The sequence below is a fragment of the Plectrocnemia conspersa genome, unplaced genomic scaffold, assembly GCF_051122295.1.
Source record: "Plectrocnemia conspersa isolate PC_06_02 unplaced genomic scaffold, ASM5112229v1 ptg000007l, whole genome shotgun sequence".
In the NCBI taxonomy this organism is placed as follows: domain Eukaryota; kingdom Metazoa; phylum Arthropoda; class Insecta; order Trichoptera; family Polycentropodidae; genus Plectrocnemia; species Plectrocnemia conspersa.
This window is the reverse complement of record NW_028277171.1, coordinates 9,086,395-9,105,667: the sequence shown is the minus strand read 5'-3', so window position 1 is coordinate 9,105,667 and position 19,273 is coordinate 9,086,395. Positions and strand designations below refer to the sequence as shown.

Here is a 19,273-nt window from a genome sequence, read left to right as displayed (position 1 = left end):
AGTTTATTCGTCACACCGACGTTATTCAAGTTTACGAAGCGATCATAGATTTGGATTTGAAAAGGCATGTTTTCAATAGACCTTAATAAATGTCAGTTAGTGTTCTTATAAAAAAAATTAAATTTGTAAAATCGAATTATGACCGTAACGCAAAAGCCGTTTTTATCAGAAAATTAACCGAAAACAACATAGTCTTTTTTTATAGAAAATTAATAGACAACAACATAGTCTTATTGGCCCAAAATTTAAAAGATATTTTAGGGTTTGCGAAAGAGTTACAAATGTTGCGACAGACGATTAATGGCGAGATGTTTTCTCCGAGTGGTGGTAGAGAAGCTGGCTGGGATGATGTCCATGGGAGGTCCTCAAAGGCTTTGTTAGTGACTGCATTGAGAGTGTCTGGAGGCAGTTTCTCTTGCTGTGATGATCGTGTTCTGGATTCTCAGGTCGTATATTCGCATCTGTCAGTGGGGGCGCGTCTGCCAGGCGAGATGAATCTGCCTGTTTCTTCGAGTGCTGCTGGTCACTGCCTTCTCCTCATCGGAGTTGGGCGCCAGTCCACACACGTGGTTAAAACCCAAAACATTGAAGGGTAGTGACTTTGTGGGCTGGCCGTCTGAGGTAGAGCTCGAGTCACTCTGTAGAACGGACAAAACATAGCAAAGTAACGCAAGCAGGGTCAAAAGCGTCGGCCTTTCCTGGGGTCCGAGGGCCTTAGGCAGCATACCCCCCGTAGAGCTGGGGAGTGGAACTGTTACTGGAATGATACGCAATGCATGCAGTGCAAAGCAATGTAGATCAGACAACGTCTCCCTGTGCGCTCGGAGAAACACTAATGCATCTTCAATAACAAACTTATTACTACGGGGCTCACCCGTGCGGTAAAAGCTGGGTGCCCGCCCATAAGGGTTGGACTTATAACGTCTTATTACCGGTAACGGCAGTGGTGCACACAATGAATTATACGTAGTTATATCTCCTCATCAAAGTCCAGGCTTATATATCTTAGGCTGCAAAGCCTACTAACCAATCACAATTATGCAGCGATTATCCAGTCAATCGCTGTAGTCGTTTATTAGGACGGCGAAATAGGTATACGCCTTTGGAAAGTGACGTTTGCTTGATGAGCATTGTCCAAGGTTATATTGCATTGCAACGGTAATCTTGAGGATCCGGTGATTTATTATATCCATGACATTCGCAACAAAGAAATATTCTCTCAATGACGGATAATATTTACAGAAAGAACAACACTCATTTTGGTCGCAGTAAATTAAAGTTTTGAGATACAGACCCTTTCATTACTGAGTGTTGTAGTCACAAAGAAAAAAGTTTAAGCACTTATAGTATGATTTTAGACTATTAAACTGCAAAGTCACACCCTTTTGGCCTTAAAATCCACAAAAAGTTTTTTAATTAATAAATAGTTTTTAATATTATTATTATTTAAACGTTTGTTACTGAACCACAGATGTTCTTCACGATTCGGTAAAAATCTGAGGGTGACATCACATAAAATTAAAGAACCATTTCGTAGCTAACGGTGAGGTCAAAAGTATAATGTCAAATTTATTTTTCGTTACGTAAAACGCCGCATAGCGACGTTTTATTAGGCTTGCCACCACTTGGCCTCCCGGTGAGATAAAAAAAATCAGAGAGTTAAACACATTTGTGATTTTCCCGTGAAAAACTACCAATATATCCGCGTTCAGCAGGCATCCGTGTCTATTCACACAGACGCTTCGGGAATAAGTAGAAGAGCAGCTAGAAGGGAAAAAAAGAATAAGAGGATTCGATGAACGTTTACGACAGATAGTTAAGTACGTGACCTTTCCATTTTTCAATATGGGAAAATTCTCGATGGGATATAAAATAAAAGGGACGTGGATTTATATGCCTCCCGGGCAACACACCCCTTATTGGTCGATTCAGAACGAGTTATGTACATGTTTATCTACGGAAAATTCTACTGAAACTGGCGTGATGATACAACAAACAATCGCGGCATTTCCGACGCAGTGTCAAAATACGCCGGAGAACAAACGTAAGACTTTCGGCGATAGTGTGTATTTATTTTTTGTTGTAGTGTACACAGCAGGGGGTGTACAAATAAATTTTATACGCCTTTGCTATTAAAAATAACATGTGCTAGTTTTATGTCTAAAGTAATAAATGTCAAGCATAAATAATAATACGATATTTACCATAATAACATTTTGTTTTCAAGTCAATAAACGTTGGGAAAATACAGACTGGACGAAGTACTTGTCAAATAATAGTTTTAATATGTATCTAAGAGAGTATTAAATACGTTTCGATTTATGTTAGACAGCTGTTACTTTTTATATTGAATTAGACAAGTACATACAGTTATAATTTCTACTAATACAAAGCCTTGTCTTATAAAAGATAATCTCCGACTAGTTAGACGCAAACCAAGCATCGCTAACAAGTTAATCAAACTGATGAATATATTCGAAATTAAGGCAAAAATTTCTCTCTGAACCCTAAAATTGTTACGAATATATAGAACTCTACACACATATTATATATGTATAGCTTAATTGCTATGTGTTGTATGGCACAAACCCTTCGAATTGCTATACGTGACGCTTTTATCGTTTAAGAAACGCAAATCAATTGTAAGAAAAGCATAAATAATATAAACATTTAACAATTAATTTTATACATATAGCAAAATATGTCTTTTGCTAAATTATTTTTTAATTGAAATATAAAAACGCGATTGGATTGTGGGTAACACAGAAGCTTAAAAGCAAAATTACGGTTTAAATCTTTACTGCTTAAAAAGAGCTAATAAAATATTAAAATGTGTTTTTGATTATGCATATATTTGCATTATCATTTTTCTGATTAGGATGAATAATATAAGCTTTAGATACTAAAAGCATCCCAGTGTTAGTGTAATACAACAGTAAAAATAATTAAAAAATGTGTTACATTTTTGGCAAAAGATCAAATATTGACATTTATCTTAAATTTATTTGAAAAACAAATACTTAAATTATTATAATATGGTAATCTAATATTTACATTCAGTTATACGTAATTATTATTTTTCAAACTATAGTGATTATATTTGTATTTGAAAAAATCATACGTACAATCAATTAGAGTTTGTGTCGTAAAATAAATTATCTTAAAATTTATTATCCGCTTGATCTCAAAACAGCGACCGAAATGGGACTAAAAACAAGTACATTAGTTATGTGACGTGTCAAACACTAACTTTTAATCTATCCGAGAGAGAAAACCGATTTTATTGTAAAATATGACGCCCTCGGCTACTCAGGAATGTATAGGGAACCCTGCAGGATCAAATTTGCCCAAAGTGAATTATAGTACTATAAATATTTAAACAGTGCTGAGTGTGGGTAATTATAATGTTGCAAATTATTGTAAGTCAATTAAAATTGTATAAATGTCTTAAATAATATTCATAAATTATATTTTTATGTTAAACATATTTATCTATGGTATAAATTACATAATCTGTAAGTCTGCTTTAATCCAATAGTAGTAAGATCCAAAACTTTGGTATGTTTCTATCTTGAATAATTAATGCATTCAAAATTAAGTTCAAAATTAACTTCTGCGAAGTTCAACACTATGTTTGTTATCTGATCGTTACTACTTTGTAAACATCGCTAGTCATTAGCAGATGGTGCATTTTACGTTTCGCAAATTTGCAGTTTCAAAAGGTTATTGAATTTAATTTAAATTCTAAAATCTATGAATATTATTAAAATAACCAAATAACTTGCTATACTTTAGTTATTTATATATTGTACGTATGGTATTTGAAAATACTTTCTTTATAATTTATTCAATGGCATATATTTATAATAAAAACAGTTTAAAGCTTTTACAACCAAACTCAGTGATTAAATTATGTTTTTAATTAAACCAGTGTTATTTGAAATGTAAATGTAGCGTTCACTAGTCACAGAGGCGTAAAAAGTTTACAGTATGTGATTACCATAACCGTGGCAGGATTTGTTCTTAATCCTGCTAAGTGCAATTTTTGTTTTTTTCTGCGCGTACAGAAAAATTGTCACTTAAATTAAATGTTAACTTGTTTATTTTTATACCATTGTCGGTATAAGTATGAATATAGTCATTCATTGCTAGTGATAAACTTATTTAAAATAATAATGTAATAAACTTGTTTCTTTAGGCGTTAAAAAATTGATATATTTTTATAAATGTATGTAAGTATTATCAAATAATTTCTTAAAAACTACTTTATCTTACCAAAGTTGAGATTATTTTTAACTTTACGCGCGTTGGGTGCCGAAAACAAAGCAAAATTGTGTGACTGTAATTATTTAATTGGTTTTAAGTTTAATAAACACATTACACTTTGTTAGATATTACACTCTAAATTAAATACTTTAGAAATGTTTATGGATATTGATTTTTTAACTTATGAATATTATTTGTGATACTAGTAATACTGCTATATTATTAAATACCTTTCTTTTCACAATATATTTTTTTACACTTTCCTATAGTTTTTGTACTTATCCTGAATATTAATTGCTAATGTACATACACACATAGATACAACTTTTTTTATAAGGGTTTAATAATTTGCTACATATTAGTTTGTTTACAATTCATTTTAGTGTGATAGTCTCAATTGTAGGCAAACATTTTATTGTTTAATAAATAACTAAAATCTGAAAGACGCTTCTCTTGTAAAGACACTGGTGGAATTTTGTCTCAACTATTTCTAACAAGTATTATTTGCTGAGATTCTAGTCGAATGACCCAGATTTGAAGACGCTACGAACTACCGTGTAATACAAAACGAGAATTTTCATTACACAAAAACCTAGCATTCTCAATCTGCAACTATTTTTTTCATTGGTTATTGAACGTAGCATTTCCGAATAATGTATCTTTGTAAATTAAAAAATAATTCTTAAAGAGAGGAATATTATGAAAAACATGATATTTGCCAATACTACAACTTTTTTTATCAAATAATACTTAATACGCAACGCAAGATACTTCCCAACTCTGTTGGATAAGGATACAAACAACATCATTGGAGCAGTTTTCTTGGATTTCAAGAGAGCCTTCGAAACAATAGACAGAAAAATATTGTTAAAGAAATTGGAGAGTATAGGTATAAGTGATATAGTTTTAAGATGGTTTAATAATTACTTATATAAAAGAAAACAAAAAGTTAAAATAAATAATGTATATTCTGAAGAGAAATTAGTGTCTTATGGAGTACCACAAGGGTCTAAATTGGGACCATTGTTATTTGTTTTGTATATTAATGATATAGTTAATAACGTGAAAAAATGTAAAATTCATCTATTTGCGGATGACACATTAATGTATTGCATAGGTGATAACATTAAAGAAATTGTAAATAATTTAAATAATGAATTAAGTATATTAGAAATATGGTTAAAGAATAATGTACTTAAATTAAATGAGAATAAAACTAAATGTATGTTTATTAATTATAAAAATGTGTTAGATAATAGTACCAAAATAGTAATAAATAACTCTAGTATAGAAATAGTGGATAATATAAAATATTTAGGAGTAATTGTTGATACAAAATTAAATTTTAAAGAACATTGTAATTACATATTAAAAAAAATTAGTAGAAAAATAGGTTTATTATCTAGATTAAGAAATATATTAAGTATAAATACAAAAAAAATAATTTACAATAGTATAATATTGCCCCATTTTAATTATTGTGCAACACTATTAAATATGTTAAATAAATTAGATAAACAAATGTTGCAAAAATTACAAAATAGGGCAATGAGAGTAATCTTAAATAAAAATAGATTAACTAATTGTAAAAGTATGATTGATAGATTAGAATGGTTGAATGTTCAAGAAATATTGAGTATGAACGTTTTAGTATTTATATATAAGTTAGAAAATAATATGTTACCAAAATATTTTAATAAGTATTTAATAAGAAATAAAGATGTACATAAGTATAATACTAGAAATAAAGAAAATTTAAAGATAATTAAGTATAAGAAAACGAGTACGGCTAGGGGAATTATGTACGGAGGTTTTGATTTATATAATAGTCTTCCAAGAGAAATCCGAAACAGCAAAAATATAACGGGTTTCATAAATGGAATAAAAAAACACCTTCGTACATATAGAAATAAATTATAATATTAAGACTTTATTATTGTATATTTTTATTTTTTCTTTCTGTTATGTATTTTTTTTATATATTTTTATATATGTTTACTAAATTTGTTAGATGTAAAGATTAGCTATTAAGCTAAATAAATTAATAAAATAAAATAATAAAATAACTCAAGTGACATAATATTTTTTTATTTATAAAATAATAAGCGGATATTTACCAATAACGCATAATACATTAAAAATAGTTCTTTAAAATATGAAAAAGTGTATTCCTTTCATTAATTCCACGGTATAAACGTCGGAACAACGCCGCAGGCACTCTCACTTTACTTCAGTCAGTCACTTGACTAAATTACTTTACAGTACTATGGGGACCATTGTGGGAAGTAGCTGTGCCCTTTAGGACTTGCGCCATTAGAGCACCTCCAAAAACTTTAACATAACCTATCCTGAGAAGCTCTAAAAAATATTTTCATAAAAATGATTGACAAATAACAATTTACCTATTTAATCAGTATCACATTACGTTATATGCTGTTAAAGTTATAACAATTGTTTTAAAAAACTTGAATTTCTTCTAACAGTTACAAAGTGTTCCTAAGTATTATATATACTTAGCACGGTTTCAACATAAAATATAAACTTTAGGGAGGCGTTAAAACCTCCTGCGTGCAATATTATTGACGAACAATAAAAAACAGTGGGCTAAAATTGCACGACAATAACAGACGACAGTATTGAAGGCATCTTAAGTCGCTATAGAATAAGCTGATAAGACTGTTAAATAAGCCGAGGTCAATTAATTTACTAGGAAGTGGCTCGTGACAAACTTTGTTAAATGCTCTTTGAAATTTGGTATGGACGACGTCAACCTGAATTTTAGCATCAAGGGATTTGGTCATCGCCGTCGTAAATCATTACAGATTGGTGAGCATAGAACGACGCGAACGAAAACCATATACAGGGGTTTGTATATTTTACTTACGGCATTAATTTAACAGTTCACTTGTGTCGGTGTATTAAAGAAATGTTTTTGCTTTTATGGTATGTACTCTTTGATGATCGATTATCTATATAAAGCTTATGCATATGACTAAGGGTAAAAATATTAATCGAAAGCCGCAAACTCTATTTGTAATATGACCGGATAATGGGATAGGCAAGTAAAATGTAAAATAGGCCATAATTCACATTTTGTGCGACGCTAATGGGCGTTTTGTACATTATAAATAATTTATGCGGCAATACGCGGGTGTTTGATGTTGAACGAGTGGAATTTTCTGGTGAGGTAATTTTTTCCAAAACAATTAACGCACAAGTAGATAGAAAGAGAGAAAGATAAAAGCGATGACAAGTGAAATGGGGCATTTAACATTCAATTGTATAACTCGAAAGTTACGTGAAAGTTGAAAGCGTAGAGAAGAAATTGCACCTAAAAAAGCCCCACGGCGAAAATTCCCCACGGTGGAGTTTTAAAAGCTTTCCGCTTTTGAGGGACAAATTTGAATTGATTGTGTCTTGAATTGGGTGTGTGTGTTGCCATTGTGGGGACACTTCGATTCTCAAGTATGTCGTTGCGATAATGGATAAGTTTGTTGCTTTTTATGTAAAAAAATATATATAGAATAGGTATGTAATAGCACAAAGTACGGCAGAGGAATGGGACGTATTTGGGACGGTCTGTTTTGCTACATCATTAGCTGTGAAACAATTCTAAGATGGGTGAAAAAATTTAAGAGCGATGGTGTTTGCTAAAAAAAATACTAGCAAAACTTAAAGAGCTAAGCGATCGGCAGCGAGGTGTAGCATCATTTATTTATTTGTTTTTAATGAAGTATCTTTATTGAAATTTTATTTCACGTTCATAAATTTAATAAGAACGTTTGTAACTAGTTTTCAGACATTGCTAAATGCTTATCATTGTATAGCAAGCATACAAAAATACTTTAGCTATGGTCGACAGCAAATAAATTTTAGTTATCCAATGTTAGTCAAATTCTAGATTAAGTACGATCAAATATATTTAAGAATTAAATTTTAAATTAACATTTTCTATGATTTTTTATATAAAAGCTTTATTAAGATTTAATCAGATGGCAGAATCATATTTCAGTACATGTATCAGAACCCATACTCAGAACCCAAACCATAAAGACAGGAAGTTCTTTATGGTTTAGTATTTATAATTAATTGCAGAAAATATATTAAATTTTATTTTAATATTAGACTCAAAAACTTTTTCTTTTAATTTTTTATTATAAATGCATTTATTATAAGATGATTAAAAGAACGAATTTATTACTGATAAAAACAGAAATTTCAATAAAATAATTGTACCGATGCTAAAGCAAGATAGTGGGAATAGAATAAAAAATATATACCCTTAAGTAATAAAATATGATTCATCTTATTGATTATAAATTCATTATGGTTCACAAGTATTATGATATAATAAATGGCTTCGTAAAACCAACGTATTTAGTTTATACAAAAGTTTTATCTGAAGATCGTATGAAACCAGATAAATTGAAACTGCCTATTACAAATTTGCATTCTAAATATTGTATATTAGTGAATTCCTAGAATTTTCACAGAGAAAATTATGTGCGGCCTTTTGACTGACGCCAGAATTTTTTTAATAAATAAAATTGATACACAATTTCATAATTCAAAGAATTAAACGCAAGCTTTTGGAAAAAGAGCGTAATCAACTCATGATATATTCGACAGTCGTGCTGTGAATCTTAATTTTTATACTTAAAGCAAATAAAGATATAATTACGATCACAAATAACTGACACACATTTAGAAGATCAACTGAAACTGTGAACGTCTAGGTTTAAAACAAATATTCAAATGCTTTCCAACAGAAAACAGACACAAATCAGCCATTAAAGGTTGGTAAATTGTGACATTACCAAATATTTTTAATTAAACATGTACTTGTAGATACGTAGCTGGATGACTGAAAGGTAGTTAAAAAAAATTGAGATAAAAATAAGAATAAATTGGATTGGATTAAAAATCTTCCGTACATTTAATTAATATATAATATAATATGATTCCTTTTAATATGTATAACATTCCTGTGATTTTCAGTATATGTTTTTTTAACAATAAATATCAATTTGTAATTTTGTGATTTTTTTAATAGATTTTTTAAATAAAAATATTTATTAGAGGGAGGGGGGTTGTCAACGTTTTTTGAGTGCAGCCTTATGTTGAATCTGATAAATTAATGTGGCCCTCAGAAATACAAAGGTTCCCCAGACCTAAATGCCCTGCGACAATTATTATTTTCATATTTTTAAGTTTAATTTTGCAGTCGTGATGAACAACTCTCTAATTAATGTATTGACTAAATATAATATTGTTTATGTTATATTGTTAAATTATTATTATTCCAAAAAAAAATAGATCGAATATTGGTCACCACTACTATGACAGATCTTTAATATATATAGTAAATAAATTACTTGAATGTTCATTTCCACCACTTTAAAACAATGTAGTGTCCTATAAATATTTTATACAGATCATAAAATATTACGAATAAAACAAATTTTGTACTTATTGAACAATAGCAGACACGCTAAAAGCTTTGACGTTAAATTGCATAATGCATTTACGGAGCTCAAAAGATATATATTAAACACAAAGGTGTATTATTTGCAATGCTACATCGCCGCCAAAGAATAAGTCACTTTACCCGACATTTGAAAGCTTTCTTTTGACAAGGGAAGCCGCGTATAAAAGTTACCACTCCGCCATGCAGGTGTAGAAATTACATAAATGAAAAGAAACAAGAATAAAATTTTTAACCTCATTTCAGAAGCAAGTATCGAAATCTATTTTTATATCTACACGATAATAACGTTACAAACAATTTTAAGCATGCTTTAATTAAAGTCGATTGGCTGACGCTAGGACAATATATTAAAATATTGTTGACCGTATATTAAAAGTTTTTTCGTCAAATCAAAATATTAAGCTTTATTTTACCACTCGACTTTATATGACATTGAAATAGTGTATTTTTTTAAATTAAATTTTAAATGAGTTTATTAAATTTTTAAGCAAGTCTAAATGGCTTATTTCTCTATATGTGCAATAATTATTGTACATTTGTTCAAAAAAATAGTAAATTTTATTATTTGTACCTAAAATAGAGTCTAAATAAATATTGATAGGAACACCTGAAATATTTAAATATAGAAATAACAACACGGTAAATGACTGAACAAGATTTTTTAAATATCCCGCCCTCTTAAATTTTTTGTCAAAAATCATAAATACTATAATACTATGTTTCACAAGTATGTTAAACTATATATATTATTTTTTGTTATAACACAATGAATAATCAGCATCAATAACATAAATAATCTCGCATGATTGCAAATACAGCTGTGCGCTAATAAAACGTGTTACACACAAAAGAGCAAATCGCAAATTTATACGTGCGTGGTTCCGTTTGCGGTCACAATAACAATGCGCTGTATATTTATAAAGCAAAACGCAAACCAGAATCAATATCCGTTTATTTGATAATTTCACGAGCGGTGGACGTTAACGCAATTAGATAAATTCGTAACGGTGGTATTCCATTATTAAAAATTATTATTTCATGGCCGGTTTTAATGAACGATGATTTATATATGCGGTCCTCGTTTTTGTCTGATAAACTTTCCAGAGGCTGTGACATTTCGTAATGAGAGAGTTTCTCGGAAGTTTCATTGGAATTCGATTTATTTCTCTTTTGAATTTCATTATGAGAACCTTATAAAAATATACAAGCGACTTGATATCAGGATTTGTATACTTCTACTACATTTTGTGTTTATATCGAATTTAATCGAGGCAACTGCCGATTTTCCTTATTGTCTGTACCGGATATTACTACCGATAAACTGGTAACATGTTTAATATAGCATCGAATTTTCACATATATGTAGATATTTCGAAGCAAAAGCTAACATTGCTTTATTAAAAAGTAAGTCTGCACCTGATTATATATTGATAGCTGTCAGGTTCAAGGTAAAAATGTGTAAGAAATGTATGTTACATGGAATGTGATGTATGTTCCAAACATATTTCAGTGAAATCATAAATGAATACATTTTTAATAGTAGATTTTTCTACTAAAAAAAAATATAATTTAACTGATAGATGATAGTGAAATTAAATGCTGCTTAAGAATGTCTATTAAACTTAATTCACCATTTGTCATTATAATTTAATATAAGTTCTTGAACTAATTATAGTTTTTTAACTTTCATTAGGTTCATTAATATTGATCTGGTTTGGGTTTTAACAGTAAATGTTCAGTTTCAAGTGAATTCATATTTTAACTAGTATTACCAGGCCCGTTAAAATGTATCAAAAATTTATATTTAATTTGAATGGGCGATATTATTGAAATTGTATTCAAGTTTAAGACCTAAACGTTCGTTTGGAACGTATTAGTCTTAATATTGAAGGTTTTGCCGTACAAATATTTTTTTAAACAAAATTAGAAATGCTTTTTTATACATTTCCCGATTTTAAAATGACAGTTTGGAGCAGCATATACTTTTATTAGTACCTATCAAATAAACATAATTTTTCCTAGTATAAATATATTTAACAGTAAAAATGTTTTTTCGTATAATTTTACGGCAATTCCAGTAAAAATAGATTTTCAATATTAGAAAAAACACGTCACTATATGTCTATCTTTAAAGTTTTTACTATAGGTATTTACTTAATAAAAATATAAGTATTTTAGTATCAATTTTATATATTATATATAGTATATAAATATTTCGATCATTTTATAATACTAAACTGTTTATTTTGTAATTTCCCAAATAACTGTATATTAATTAAAATTAAGATGATTTGATATTACATAGGGTATTATCTTGAACTTGCGTTTTCATTATAAAATAATAAATAATATCTTAAAGTAAGAAAACAGCAAAAGCTCCTAAAAATTAAAAATAAATATATGCTTTATATACTATGCGCTGTGTGTTGTTTTGAAAAGTAAATAATAAACGCAATTTTTTTACAAATACATGGATATTATTAGACATTAAATATAAATTAGTTCTTGGGTTATGCTCTTTAGGCTATTAGGAAGTAATTGACTTATAAAACTGAATCTATTTGTGTCCAATAAATCTCTGGATTTATTAGACGCACAATACTATAAATTAGCAATGTGCAAACCATACGTCAATTTGCCCTTTTCAAAAGGGCTGCTGAAGATACATATATACTATTTATACAAAAATATATTAGGCTTATTTATGTTTTTTAAATTTATTAAAAAAAAAGTTTTTTAGTCTACACTTAAAAAAAACTGTATCACATGTTTACTTTATATAAAAAACTTTTTTTTTGTAATCATCTTTTGCACCTCTATCTTAAACATTATGAAGAAGCAGAATAAATATTCCACATTAAAAAACTACAACATGAGGATAAAAACTCTGAGTTAAAACCACCTATGGTTTCTTATATGTAGTTTCACCTTTATATTTTGATGAAGATTTTGATTTAAAAAAAATAAAATCTCACTTATTTCGTTATCATTTTCCATATTTTTTAAAAGTAAGTATCAACATTAGTTTTATTTTAACTTTAATTGTCATTTTAAAATCCAAACTAACGTTAATACTTATTAATACATACTGCAAAAAAATATTTATTAACTATTAAGTTCCTGAAATAAAACACTGACTTTAAATGACTGTTAAAATAATATGTTTTACTAAAAAACTTAATATTTCATCGTAAAATTAATTTATTATTTTTATTAGTCAATTAAATCTGTTTTTAATTTTATTCAGGATTGAATTAAGTAAAATTCATTCGTGCTATTTTTTCGTGAAATTTTGTCATATTTTATCATTTTTAATATTAAAATAATTTTTTTACAAAGAACTATAATCATCTATACTTTTTAGGTACATTTAAATAAATTGTAACAAGATTAGCATTTTTAAGTTTATTGTAAAAAATAAATATTAGACATAGTAAAAAAATGTTATGCAGGGTATTTTGCAGCAACTGGATTTATATTAAAATTATTTATTTATCCTTAGTGAGACATAGACACATACCCTTAATTTTTAAACGAATTGCTAAAAATTATAAATAAAGTAGCAGAATAAGATAAATTAATATATTTTTTTGAAAGCAATAAGGTTTTGTACAAAATAAAGATTGTGTAGAGCAAATAGAAAAAATATATTGTAATTGAAAAGGATATATTTTTGCAGATAAAATAAGATATTTTACAAAAAAAAAAATCTTAGATACATACAGTAAAAAAAAAACATATGTAATTATACTCTAAGCTGTTAATTATTTATTTTCAGATATATTACACATGCTGCTATAAAAGAATGTGAAGCAACAGAAACACCACCTAATAATCCATTACAGCGCATAACTTAAATATTTAAATAGTTTGAAAATTTAAAACATATTTTCAGCACGCAAGTAGAGAATGGACCAGATTTGCCCTGTGGGCCATAGTTTGCTGATCCTTGCTAATCGGTGATAATTAGCTAAAAAATATTGAGCAATAGCTACGTGCATAAATTTTTATTCAATATAATCAGCTTACGATCAAAGTTACGTTCGCTAAAGTTTCGACGTGACCTTATTCATTTCAACCCCTCTTCTGTCATATCGCATGGGTTATTCTGGCTTTTGCAAACGATCTGGAAGAGGTCATCTGTTAACGCCATTATTGACGGTGGTGGTATGTGATATTTCCGGTTAGTGGGCCGCATGATTGGAACAGCGTCCGCGACGATAAGAGTAGTCCCCGGTTTGTTCTTATTATAGATTAGCCAAAAGGTTCAACTATCATAGAAGGCCAGTATTGCTACCTAGTGAGTAGAGTCGGGCCGTTTTGATAAATTGGATTTTGGGTATTTGTCAGCATCAGATACAAGCAAGTTTTCGCTAATTAACAGGTTCCGTTTCAGTTTCTAATATACATTTATAATAATCTTATTATGTGTTTGGACATATGTCAGATAAAAAAAAATCATGTGACTTGTAGAGTATAGTATCTTTTTTTTGTCGAGTGCTATTGCTTATCTCTGGTATCGTAAAAATATATTAGGCTTAGATTTTTTGTGAATTTACATTGCTGTCTAAAGGTAAAATTAAAGTTAAAAAAATTTAAATAAAAATGTTTTTATTTCTTATTATTTTTCAATCTACGTGCTATTTTCTTATAATCCTCTATTTTAATCATAGTAGAATAATTAAGTTATATAAAATTGTACATTTTGAAAACATACATATTTTTTTTATTTATATACAGAAATTTTACATACAAATAGGTTAAAAAACTTCAATTTATTTTAACAGCATTTGCGATGATAGAAAAAAGAAAACCATAATTTTGTTATTGTAATAAAGAAATGATAAAAAATATTTTAATGAAAAGTATTATTTTTATTTGCAGAAATGCTATGCAAATTTTGTACTACAAGTGTTCCGATATTGATAAAACACGTTTCAATAAGAAAATAAAAATACGCAGCGAAAATAAAAACGTGTACTAGAAATTTTACATTGTACGTTTTGTATATTTTAGTTCAAAGTTATGTTCTTTATATTTCTCTTTACACGACTTTTCCGACAACAATACAATGTCAAAGATTTAATAAATAAGGACGTATCAGCGACGCAGACGTGCAAAAAATACTACAATATTTTACGACAATGCGATATAAAGAATGAATAACCTTCTTTCTACTCAACTTTGTGAATATTCAAAACTTGTGAATATGTTTAACATCAACTCGGTGAATTTTTAATATAAAATACAAAATAAAAAAAACCCATAAGAATACACAAAAAATACGATTGCTTGGCTCTCATTTGATATAAGATCCTTTTAGAACGCGTTCGACAGTAAATCATTCCAGAATTGTAAAATCTCAAAGGTGTCAGAAAATTTAATTGTAATAAATTATTTAACTGTAAATTAATTACACGTTTACTTATATCGTGTATTAAGTCACGTAATATGTGCTTACTATATGCGAGACATTTGACAGTTATACTACTCAATAATAACGTGAATACAAATTGATACGACAATGACCGTTAAGATCTTAGTAATTAAACGTCAGAATACCGTTATGCATAATTTATTAAAGTATTACTGTCGCAAGAAGCTTATTTTATGAAAATATTATTAATTCATTATTGTATGTATGAAAGTTCTAACCATACAGTCGATAACGCGATTTGAGGTTTCAAGGGAAATCAAGGTAAAAGCAATCTCAGCAAAAAATAGTAAACAGAATTACCCTAGTTTCGTACAGGTAAAAAAATATGTGTTTATGAAAGTTTAAGAAGGTATATTACTACGCATAAAATATTACAAAAATTAAATAAGATGTATGTTTCGAAATATGCACGAGGGATACTTTTAGTATCCCTCGTGCTTTTAATACTAGCACGTTTTTTTATTTTTCATTAATGCATTCTTTTAATTTAAAATCTAGGTTACTGATTTTTTAAATATAAAAGTCATACTCTCCTTTTTATCACCCTTATTATACCGCCTAAACCATGTTAGAAAATTCGTTCTGGACACTTTTTAACAAATTAATCGGTCGCCTATTAAAAATTTGTATTTAATTTAAATAATTAATTTATCAATGATAACAGACTTAACTTTATTTAATTTAATATTTATTACTTTTTATACACTACAATAAATAACATCACTGCAATAATTAAAAATAAGTCAGTGATCAATTTCAGTAGTAGTTTCTTCTTTCGCACTTAAACGACTATTTTACACTTTTAATGATATGCTAGATAAATGGGTAAATAATAAAATGCTCCTTAAAAATATTTTAAATGAGAATAATTCTTTATATTAAACAAGTTTGATACCAAGATTGATACCAGAATTCTTATTAACCTTACAGTATTTTTTATTGATTTGTTGAACGAAAATACTTAATTAACATACTTTAAAGTGTCCCAGCGACTGATATGATGCTGTATTTATGTATTTTACAAACATAATTTGAAAGAAGACTTTTCAGAAAAAAATTAAAAATAATGCATTAGTCAACGATACGGTTATTTTATTGTTTTAAGCTTTGTCACTATTTATATTAAAAGCATATTTCCCTAACTCCCTTAATAGTAGTTAAAAATAAATGAAAATGTAAATTTCGTTCAAATTTATGATTATTAAGTTATGGCAGTTTTAACCGCCTGCATTATTTGTTAAAATTTAGAGGGTTTTTCAGCGACTATTTAAACAAATTAAAAGAGAGATCAAATGTCTCGAAAGTCAGCTCACATACAGTATATTCAAAGCAATCAAAGAGAAATCTCGTGACCTAACAAATATTGCACGAGCCACCTAATAATACATCCAATCCAAGACATTAATCACTTATAAGTACCGCCAAAAACTACTTTTTGTTTAAAGAAGAAACGAGATAGACAATACAAAATACCCTGCAAATAATAATATTGCTCTTCTATCTTTCGGTTACTAATCGCCGGATTGCCCATCTAAACTGTTTTTTGTTTTAAGCATGAACACATTTCGAATCTCTGCAATTGGCTCGCAAACATTTTTATCTGGAATTTGCCAGAGCTATCACAAAAAAGCAATAAAAAATATTGTAATAAATCAGCGGATAATCCAGAGAGCATCGCGAGAACACATCACAACAATTCTAGCTGCTTTACCAAAATTACAGCTGACAATAATACAACTTGGCACGCCAGCGAAGACTCCAAAATACATGATCTACCATTTCAACTCCGCCGATTAATAGCAGCATGTGTAATATATGTGATAATTTATATGTTTTTAAAATAATCAGTTACCAGCTTATATTTTAAGTGCAAAATCAAACATTTTTGGCCTTAAAATCAGAAAAAAATAACTAATTGTTTCACATTTTAAAAGAAAAAAAAACGTAAGAGAGCGACTATTATATTTTCCTCAAGATTTTAAAGTCAGAAAAGCATCATAATAGCCCAGAATGGGAATTAACATCATTGAAGATTATTTCTTATTCCGCTCTATCCTTTACTGTTTACCTAATCTAGATTTGGTTTATCTGCCCCTACCACAAAGCTTTAAAAAAGGAAGTTGCTTTGCAGATTTTAAGTCGTTAATGCAGAGCAAATGTATGGTCTATATTAGAAGTTTTATTTAATGTCATATAGGCGCGAAAATGTTCTTTAAGATCCTTCACTTAAACTCTAAAGTGAGTATCCATGCCTTTTACCCGTACACTGACTGATCTTACTGATCTTCTTAATAGTGATTTTAAAATGATGCAGACCAAATAGAAAATGATTTTATTTAATAAAATTACAAATTTAAATTTGTGAGAGATGCTTTAATTTTTGGATTGTTTATATAAACTCGTTAATTATTCAATTTATTTGTAATTATTTACAAAAGGCTCAAAAATATTCAAACCCATTGTAAAATTTACTGAATTTGTATATCTAAAATAAATATATAATATTTATATAATAGCAGAAAAAATGAATACATATTACATTGAGTGCATAGAAGAAATTGTGAATTCAATACCAAGGATTAGTAATTTAGTACAAAATAATAATAAAGCAATAATTGTAAAATTTAGTATATTTAAATCAGTATCATTAGATGAAATTCATAACATAATATGTAAATTTAAAAAAGGAACTAGTACTGATGAACTAGATATAAATATAATTAAAGAAACATGGGAAATAATAGGAACTAAATTAAATTATTTAATAAATAAAGCACTCTCCTTAGGAGAAATGCCTGAAAATTTAAAGATTGCTACTATTGTACCTATACCTAAAATAAAAAATAGTAAAAAAGTTGAAGAAATGAGACCAATCAACATGCTACCGTGTATAGAAAAAATAATAGAAGAAGTAGTAATCAAACAATTAAAGGAATTTATTACTTCTCAAAACATAATATGTGAACAACAATAGGGATTCAGAGAAAAGCATTCCACTGAAACTGCATTACAAGTAGTAATAAATGATTGGCTGTTGGCTAAGGATACAAACAAAATCATTGGAGCAGTTTTCTTGGATTTCAAGAGAGCCTTCGAAACAATAGACAGAAAAATAATGTTAAAGAAATTGGAGAGTATAGGTATAAGTGATATAGTTTTAAGATGGTTTAATAATTACTCACATAAAATAAAACAAAAAGTTAAAATAAATAATGTATATTCTGAAGAGAAATTAGTGTCTTATGGAGTACCACAAGGGTCTAAATTGGGACCATTGTTATTTGTTTTGTATATTAATGATATAGTTAATAACGTGAAAAAATGTAAAATTCATCTATTTGCGGATGACACATTAATGTATTGCATAGGTGATAACATTAAAGAAATTGTAAATAATTTAAATAATGAATGAGGTATATTAGAAATATGGTTAAAGAATAATGTACTTAAATTAAACGAGAATAAAACTAAATGTATGTTTATTAATTATAAAAATGTGTTAGATAATAGTACCAAAATAGTAATAAATAACTCTAGTATAGAAATAGTGGATAATATAAAATATTTAGGAGTAATTGTTGATACAAAATTAAATTATAAAGAACATTGTAATTACATATTAAAAAAAATAGTAGAAAAATAGGTTTATTATCTAGATTAAGAAATATATTATGTATAAATACAAAAAAAAAATTTACAATAGTATAATATTGCCCCATTTTAATTATTGTGCAACACTATTAAATATGTTAAATAAATTAGATAAACAAATGTTGCAAAAATTACAAAATAGGGCAATGAGAGTAATCTTAAATAAAAATAGATTAACTAATTGTAAAAGTATGATTGATAGATTAGAATGGTTGAATGTTTAAGAAATATTGAGTATGAATGTTTTAGTATTTATATATAAGTTAGAAAATAATATGTTACCAAAATATTTTAATAAGTATTTAATAAGAAATAAAGATGTACATAAATATAATACTAGAAATAAAGAAAATTTAAAGATAATTAAGTATAAGAAAACTAGTACGGCTAAGGGAATTATGTACGGAGGTTTTGATTTATATAATAGTCTT

At 28.0% G+C, this 19,273-nt stretch overlaps 1 protein-coding gene across 1 annotated transcript in view; it reads right to left on the bottom strand.

Annotated features, from left to right (window-relative positions):
* LOC148233862 (opioid-binding protein/cell adhesion molecule-like) overlaps positions 1–19,273 on the bottom strand; it is a 143,266-nt gene that overhangs the window by 99,300 nt on the left and 24,693 nt on the right. The gene's annotated exons all lie outside the window — the stretch shown is intronic.